A 9,079-nucleotide genomic window follows, 5' to 3' on the forward strand; every position below is an offset into this window, starting at 1 on the left:
GGATGAAGGTGCCCCCGAGCCAAGGTGGGAGAGTGTTTCAGGAAAGCAGAGAGTGATCAATGCCTGGGAGACATCAAGACTGGAAATGGCTCTTTAGATTGAATAATTAGAAGTTCATCATGGACTCTGGAAAGTAGTTTCAGGGAAGTTCCAGGGTGAAAGAGGCAGAAGTCAGACTACAAGGGCATGAGCAGTGAGTGGGTAGTGAGGAAGTGTAGGTGGTGAGTGAATGGCTTTTCAACTCTTGGTAGGGAAAGATTAGGTGATAATAGATTATAGGCAGTTAATTGGTAAAGGAGTTTTTTTTTTAATGATGTGAGAGATTCAAACATGTTTATAGGCTAAAGGAAAAGGGCCACCAGAGGGAGAAATTAAATATACTTGCAAGAGAAAGGGTGGTTGAGAGAGAGAGGAACTTTACAAAGTGGGACAGGGATGAGATGCAGAGCATAGGCAAGGGTGTGTGTGTGTCTTAATGAACATTTGCCATGTTTGGGGTGTTCAGCTTCTAGCCATCCTCCTGTGCTGGAGAAATTCCCCCACTGAGTATGGTCTTGGAGGAGGCAGTGCCCTGCCTCTGGCTGTGGAAGCTGAGGGAAATGTTTTTCTTCTTCCCTCCCTCTGGCAGATGGTGCACTGGCTTGCTTGTGACTTGTGCTCAGCCAGTTAGAACCCACCACCAGGCTATGAATCTTGAGGGAGGGACACACTGATGTGTGGTCCATTAAGACTCTTTCATGGTAGTGATGGCTTCATTCTTCCAGAAATTCTGGTGCTTCCTCTTTTTGGTCTTCAGGGGCTGCCTTAATTAGAAACTATCTCTTGTTTCTATAAGTCCCTATTCTCCTTCCAGTATATTTGTTGTCTCTCAGTTTGTGTTTTGTTGGTGGTGGTTGTTTCTGTCACCTGCACCCTAATTATTCCTAACAGAAGAATGAGTGAGGTGTTTTTGGAACTGGAAAGAGAACATTCTGTGGACCATGGTGTCTAGGTGATGAAGGAATGGATCAAGAGGCCAGGACAGGCTGGTGCCAAGTTCTAACTTATGCTCATTCTGGTTGACCCCTGCCATGTGAAGATTAACAGATGTTCACAGGAAAAATTTGACAGTGTTTTCCAAATTTCAGTCTTTGATATAGCACTCCCAAATATTTGCCATGTCCACATGGCACCTTATGTATAAATGCATTGTTATGTGCTACCACAATATTTTCTTCAAATTGATTAGATTTTATTTAAATACATTGATTTAGGGGCGCCTGGGTGGCGCAGTCGGTTGAGCGTCCGACTTCAGCCAGGTCACGATCTCGCGGTCCGTGAGTTCGAGCCCTGCGTCGGGCTCTGGGCTGATGGCTCAGAGCCTGGAGCCTGTTTCTGATTCTGTGTCTCCCTCTCTCTCTGCCCCTCCCCCGTTCATGCTCTGTCTCTCTCTGTCCCAAAAAAATAAATAAACGTTAAAAAAAAATTAAAAAAAAAAAAGTAAATACATTGATTTAGAAATCATGATTCCAAGCAAAAAAAAGCAGAATAACTTTGCTTTAATTAAACACAGACATAATGTAAAAAACAAAACAAAAACAGATACAATAAAAACAAAATAATGCTATTAAGTTCTAGATGGATATTAATGCAAGATGAAGGTTCTCATCCAGAGCTCCCTCTCTGTTAAAAAGGAAGATTAGCAAGTGTTGTTAAAAGCATATTAGTATCACCAAGACTTTCTTTTTTACTTAATCAGATGCACTGACATAGAAGCAAAAAGGAATCAACTTTCTCACTCTGTGATTTAATGTTATTTGAGGTTGAGTCAGTTTACCCTTAAGTCATCTAACATATCATTAATAGTGTGCATTTCTTGCTGGGGGAAAGCAGGTTGAGCAATACACATAAGTGCATGGAAAATGCCAAAGGGAGGCACCAGAATATTTGTAGTATTAGAATGGTCATGGAAGGTTTCAGGGAGAATGTAGAATGTGAGTTCTGAAAGACAGAGTGGAGAGCAGAGGTCATTTCTGGCAGGAAAACATGAAAGTATGGGGATGCAAATAAACAGCACGGTTATGGGACAGTGCTAGACCAGCCTGGCTAGAAGGCAGAATATATGTTAGACGTAAACTCACAAAAGGTTGGTATCTGTTCTTTTCTCTCACAATGTCCCCTACTCCACCCTTTGTGGGCAGGATCTTTGACTTTGCTATCTCATCCTGTGACTCATGTCTTAACCTGTCCCTGTCCTTGGGATGGGAGGTGTGCAGTGGCCAGTTGTGAATTCTCACATGGTAGTCACTGTTTCACAGTGACTTGGTCTAGGACTCTCAGTGGGTCTGGGTGGACTGCCTGACACTCTGCTAGCTTCCATGCCAGTGCTGAGCTCGCTCCATGGATAGGGTGAGCACAGCAAGTCCCCATCTGCTGGGAATCAGACTGCTTGCTTTTTTGCCAACTCCATGTCCAATGCATACTGTTACTTAATAATTACTGAATAATGAAAGTGACTCACTTTTAAATGGCATTTCATATCACTATCATAAATGCAGAACCAGCATCAGTTGCTATAAACATGAGATAGCACTTTAAAATAAATGCATAATTTTTAAACAATGTTTTCCAAGTATCATGTAAAATCCCAGATAATATGTTAATTCCCACTTCTCCTGAAGAATGAAGCAGACCTATTTTTGCTGGAAAGGGGAGAATCTTACAGCTGGAAAGGGCATTAGTAAGAATATAGGCAGTTGTTTGTAAGCTATTGCTTTCCCCCACAAAAGATAGATATCATTTTGTCATCCCCTTCTCCTCCTCCTCCTTTTTTTTTTTAAATTTTTTTTCAACGTTTATTTATTTTTTTGGGGACAGAGAGAGACAGAGCATGAATGGGGGAGGGGCAGAGAGAGAGGGAAACACAGAGCCAGAAACAGGCTCCAGGCTCTGAGCCATCAGCCCAGAGCCTGACGCGGGGCTCGAACTCACGGACCGCGAGATCGTGACCTGGCTGAAGTCGGACACTTAACCGACTGCGCCACCCAGGCGCCCCCTTCTTCTTCTTTTTTAAAGCTGGGGATGATACACAAAGCCGCAGAAAGCATGGTTGCTCTGGCTGAACCCTTTCATGGATTCTCTGGGAAAGCCAAATCTCCCAAGAAGCTGGAAACTTCTCCCCCAATTCCTTCCTCCCTCTGTCCCATGCGCACCCTCATGTTTGGCCCTTCCACAGACAAGCAGCAAAAGTGTCCTCAGCAACCAAGCAGATGCAGAAGCATGTTGGAGGCCAAGCAGTGGGATGGGCTGTGGAGAGCCTACACTCTGTGTGACACTGGTGCACCCCAGCATTTGCTAGGTACCTCAGAACTTCATCAAACACTGACTTCCATGCCTGCAAGCCCTGCAAAAAATACCCCATGAGCTTCCAGCTTCCTTTCAGAAGCATATCAGCCTGGGTCTCTGTTCTCTCATGCCAGGCACTGGGGAGTTTTAAAGAGCAGGCAGTTGCCTTTCTCTGCCTGTGCATTCATGCTTTGCTCCATCTTATCCTCCCCATGGTTTCCCTGACACTCTTTTTCCTGAATATCATTTCTTTCCCTTTCTCTGGCAACACAAAAGCTCAACACGAGTTTATTCTGTGAGCTTGACCTTTTGCTTCCCCCGCTTGGCTCGCTCAAACGCCACTTGCAAAAATGTAAATCTTAGCGACGCTGAGTGCTGTTTTTGCTGCCCCTTTCCAAGTTCCTTGCTTAACTCTATAGCATTGTTTGGTTCTGTGCTGAGGGGTCAGAGCAGCATCAGGCCTGCGAGAATCTACTAGATGAGCTAATGCTCATCCCCTGGGCATGGACTTAGAGACAGCCCTAGCCTGGTCCAGTGGGAAGTAAGACTCTAATTCTGGTCCTGCCACTTACTGTGAGACCACTCCTGACCTTGGCTTTATTTCCATTATAAAGATAAGAGATCTTTCTTATAAAGCTCACTGGGTTGTGGGGTGGACCGAAGGGGAAGACTTGTGGGCCTGAAATGCTGTAATAGCGAGGACATTCTCTTTGTTAGCTGTGTGTAAGACCTTCCCAGGGGGTTGAGCAGTTTCCTTAGAAAAAAATCTTTTGCAAATTGGCTGAATTCTACCTTCTCCCCAGACCTCCAATGCCAGCAAATGATTTTCTGGAGGTGGTAGGTAGAGGAATGTTTATGCAAATTGTATCCTGATTAGATGAAGAAAAGAATAATAATTGTTGACTGCTTTTTGAGGGTTCATTTTTATCTGAGGGTTTGTTTGCACATTAGATGCACACAATGTGATTTACATCATTGGACTCACCCTGTCTTATTTGCCTTAATGTAATTGTCTGTTCAGATCCACTGATGGTGAAAATTGCATTTGTCCTTATCAGTGGAGATATTCTAAAAATGAGAAGTTCAAAGAAGGCAGAGGCTTTAACACAGGAAAAGTGTGTTTATTTTCTTAGCTCCTTTGAAATAATTTTATTCCCTGAAATGGAATAGTCTCTTTGCAGAACACCAAATGGATGGTTCTCAGTAACCCCTGATCAGGACAGTTGCTAAAAAAAAAAAAAAAAAAAAAAAAAAAAATGGCCTGATTCAGAGCATCCCTGTCACTTCAACAGTGTTTGTGGGTAACCTTGAAAGATTTGAGGATTTTCTGAGAAGTCCATAATGTGTGCCTTGCCTTGAGTGCAAAGGTTACTCCAAACATTTCCTTTACTGGAATGCTTGTAGTAGATCACATCCCTAAGTTGGGGGGACACACAGAAAGACTGGCAGTTAGATGTGGAGAAGGGAAGTCTTTGCAATGCAGAATAGGTTCTCTTTGTTCAATATTGAAAGTCCATATGTATAGAGCTCTTTTGTTTTCTGGCTTAGTACTAAATTTTGGTTACATGCTCTCTTCCAACCTTACTTGTCTTCATCTGGCCATGGAACTGTAGCTTCACATGGAGTTTTTAGCTATTGGCTAAGTGTAGGCTTGTCAGACTACATAAAATAAAATAATAGCTAACATTCATTGTGTGCCACGTGCTAGACACTGCTCTAAGGGCTCAATGTGAATCATTTCATTTAATTCTCACAAGAGCATTCAGAGACAGGTTCCATTGCCTTTCTCCTTGTGGTTTGCAACAGAAAAGTGCATTTACCCCAGGTGACACAGCCAGTAATTGGGAAGCTGGGATTTGAATCCAGATGTATGGCCTCTGTAGCAGTGGTCTTACCTATGATGTCAGGAGTTCCTGGGCACATGGTGTGCATTAGGCTCACCCAGAAAATCTAGATAAAATGAAATTATTATGAAGTGTCACTTGAGAGGGTCCCAGGGATGTGTGCTTTAAGATGGTCATGTTTAGCTTGGATAAGAACCACATCCTAAGATAGGCTGGTATTGCAGCTTGTCTGGCTCCCAGAATAATTCAGGGGCATTTTTTTATAAATACAGGTTCTCATGCCCCATTTTGGAGCTCCTGAATCAGAATCCCTGCAAAAGCGCCAGAGAAACTTATTTTAAGAAATCTCTTGTCCTGAGTGCTTACCTAAGGACTGTGTATCAAAAGGTGCTCAGTAGGAATGTACTAAATGAGTGAGATGATTCACATAGAAGGTCATTTTTTCCATTTGCAGGGGAGAGTGCTTTGGACTAAGTCCTGGTCCTATTCTTCTCTGCTCTCACCAGCTGGGCAACCTCTGACAAGTCAGGTCCTCTCTCCAGACCTCAATGTTCCCAGGTGTAAAATGGGGATTGGCCAAGATGACACTTCCAGACTCCCATCTTTGAATACCTTTAAAATTTCCTAAACCCACTTTTATAAGAATCTAAACCCAAGCCTGAAGTTTCCCCAAAACTAATTTTTAGGGTAAAATACCTTAATTTGCTGTCAAACAGTGAATCTTTATGGAGGGGAGTCAGTTGTCTTGTGAATGTTAAACACTGATACAGCAGCTGTCTAACCCAGGTGTAACTTCTGGGTAAACCCTGGAGACATTACCCAATGGGTGTGATCAGAAGGTATACCTGGGAGAGGCTTCCTCCTGTGTGATCAGAAGGTATACCTGGGAGAGGCTGAGGAGATAGACCAGGCAAGTGATGAACATACTTCCATTGTCCTCAGTTTCCCAACTCCTTCCACACCCATGACATCACCTGAACTAGACACAGATATGTAGGGTGAACAGGTCAGGGGGTGTTACTCTCTCCTGATCAAGGAGGTCCCATAGGTAGTTAATGGGGATGCTTTCTCAACTTCTCCAATGTAGGTGTGTGTTCCTCTGAGTAAGATGTAAGTGTCATGAGAGAAGAGAGCTCAACCATCTTGTTCAGCCTTGTACCCGGAACAGTGTTGAAACACAGTGGGCACTAATAATTATCTGTTGAATGAGTGAATAAGTCTGGCCTTCATTCCCTGACCATGGCCTCTCTGAAAATTTAAAGAGGTGCATGGTGGTATGTAGGTGCCTGGAAAATAATTTTTATTACCACTGTCATGTTTATTATTCACATGATGATTGTTGAACCCTTCTTTTTGGAATGGTGTTGGGAAGTCTGGGTGGCTCAGTCAGTCAAGTGTCTGACTCTTGATCTCAGCTTAGATCAGATCTCAGGGTCATGAGTTTGAGCCCCACATTGGGCTCCACACTGGGAGTGGCACCTACTTAAATAAAATAACAGTGTTGAAAGGCTATGAAAGCAGATGTCAATTGATGGTGTCACTGCCCTTGAGAATTCCCATCTTTGTGTGGTGGGTGAAAAATGAATAGGAAAACTTCATTCTTTCAGAAGCTCCTGATCTAAGGCTGCCACCCCTCTGATGAGGGGGCTCACCTGCAGGAGGTGGTAGTGTCACAAAACAATTGGTTGGCTTGGGGAAAAAGACAAAACTTTGTATCAATAGATCGGACAATTCTGAGATGTGCTCTATACAGGAACCTCCCTCAAGATGGGCTTTTTCCTGGGATGTGATAAAGACCTTGTAAGGTGACAGGTACCCATTGTATCAGAAGCTATAAACTGGGACCAGCAGATGAGCTTTGTTTAGCCTGCATAGTGTTTTTTAAATTTTTTAATTAGCGATATATTTGAAAATGAAAAGATTTCAAATAAAACTTAGATTTGTAGTTTCTCTTAAACACTAGGTTCATATTCTTGCATGGCCAAAAATTGGTTGGAGCTAAGTAGCTCTTACAGTTTCTCGCTGACATGCGGTCTGTTGCCTTTTGCATAGCAGAGAACTAGTATTCCGTACCTATGGCAGGCATCATTGGCACCTGGCCTGCTTCCTCTGGGCCTGTTCTGTCTTCACACACCCCAGCCAGACAACTTGGGACTGTTCTGACCTGTCCTTCTTTTCCTTGGGGTTTCTCTGGCCACCTGAACATTCTCCACATACCTACAGGGTGGGCCAGAAATGTCAGGGGGCTTCCCCTGGGAGCAGCTCTCAAAATATGATGGACAGGAATTGGTGGATAAATACCCTGAATTTGAGGCACAATCTAAGCGATGCCTGAGGCCCTCAGCAGGATTGAATCCCAGCTGACCCCAGTGGGACCTGATCATAAACACTCCACATTGGCTCCCTTCCCTTCGCTTTCCTCCTGGTTTTCTTGGGATCACCTCCCAAATAAGTGACTGTACTAAATAATCATCTCACAAGGCACCTGGGTGGCTCAGTGAATTAAGCATCTGACTCTTGATTCCAGCTCAGGTCATGATCTCGTGGTTTGTGAGATTGAGCCCCATGTCAGGCTCCATGCTGACAGTGCAGAGCCTGCTTAGGATTCTTTCTTCCTCTATCTCTGTCCCTCTCCTTCTCTCTCAATCTCTCTCTCCCTCTCTCTCTCTCTCTCTCTCTCTCTCAAAATAAATAAATGAACTTTAGAAAAAATAATCATCTCAGGATTTGTTTCTGGAGAAGTTCAACCTGAGACAATATGCTTGAATTATCCCAAAAGTGAAATGACAGAAAGACTCTGTAGCAGCTATTTCTTATTCCAGTGTCCTCCAAGATCACATCTCTGGTGATGCTCAAGAAGTCAGGTGACAAGCCATTCCTTTCACTGCAGAAGTGGGCTTGAGCATCACTGAGCAGCATAAGGCTTGTCTTTAGGGTTGTTGTGCCTTGAGATGGAACACCCATGCCTAGGACTATCAGGAGGTCATCACAACTGGATGGTGTCCCTTGACTATTCTTCAATCATTTCAGGGCCAGTGACCTGCTAAACAAATCTATGACTTGCATAATTGACAGCTGCTGGAAAGGATCTGTCACTTCTCCCAGTATTACCTATTCTGGTACAAGAGCCCACTTCTTCATTTTGAAAAGCTGTTTCTCATCTGATCTCATTCTGTGAGGTTTGGGAGTAGGATTTAAAGAGAGCTAAAGCTACCCCAAAAGGATTCTTAACCACTACTGTGGCATTGCTGATAACTCAGATTCTTGAGTGAGATCTGCCACAGTGCACATTTCAGCTGCACCTGTTACCAGCTGTAAGGTGGGGTTAATCTTGTTCACCTTTCTAGACCCCAATTTCTTCATCTCTTTCACGGGCTTGTGAGAATTTAAATGATATAATAATCAGAAAGCACCTAGCATAGTTCTGGGCTCATTGAAAGTGCTCAACAAATAACTACTAATATTTAAGTTATTAAGATTCTAGTAGGCTGAGTGACATGAATATAGACACAAAGTCTGAGCTATAGTCTCTGAGCCACATGCTTGATGCTACTAGAGAACTCAGACTTTTTATTTTTTCCCTTCTATCTCTCCTCCCTCATCGTGTGTGTGTGTGTGTGTGTGTGTGTGTGTGTGTGTGAAATCACAACCCATTGAACATGCTTCCTGAGGCTTAGCTAAGTAAGCTCCCTGCCAGGAACTTATGTATGGCCAACCAGGAATTGAGACATCAAATAATATTTAATTTCATTTCTCCCTAAATATTATTGAATTCATTCCCACTAACTTTTCTTTTTGACTAGCACTTTTTGCAGCAGTTCAAGTGGAAAAAGAAATTTCTTAGATGCAAGTAAAAGAAACTCATTTAAAAAAAAAGTCTTGAGCTAAATGCAAGGGACTGGGAGATCCTG

This window comes from Herpailurus yagouaroundi, unplaced genomic scaffold (assembly GCF_014898765.1).
Source record: "Herpailurus yagouaroundi ecotype Mexico unplaced genomic scaffold, PumYag 190, whole genome shotgun sequence".
Taxonomy (NCBI): Eukaryota; Metazoa; Chordata; class Mammalia; order Carnivora; family Felidae; genus Herpailurus; species Herpailurus yagouaroundi.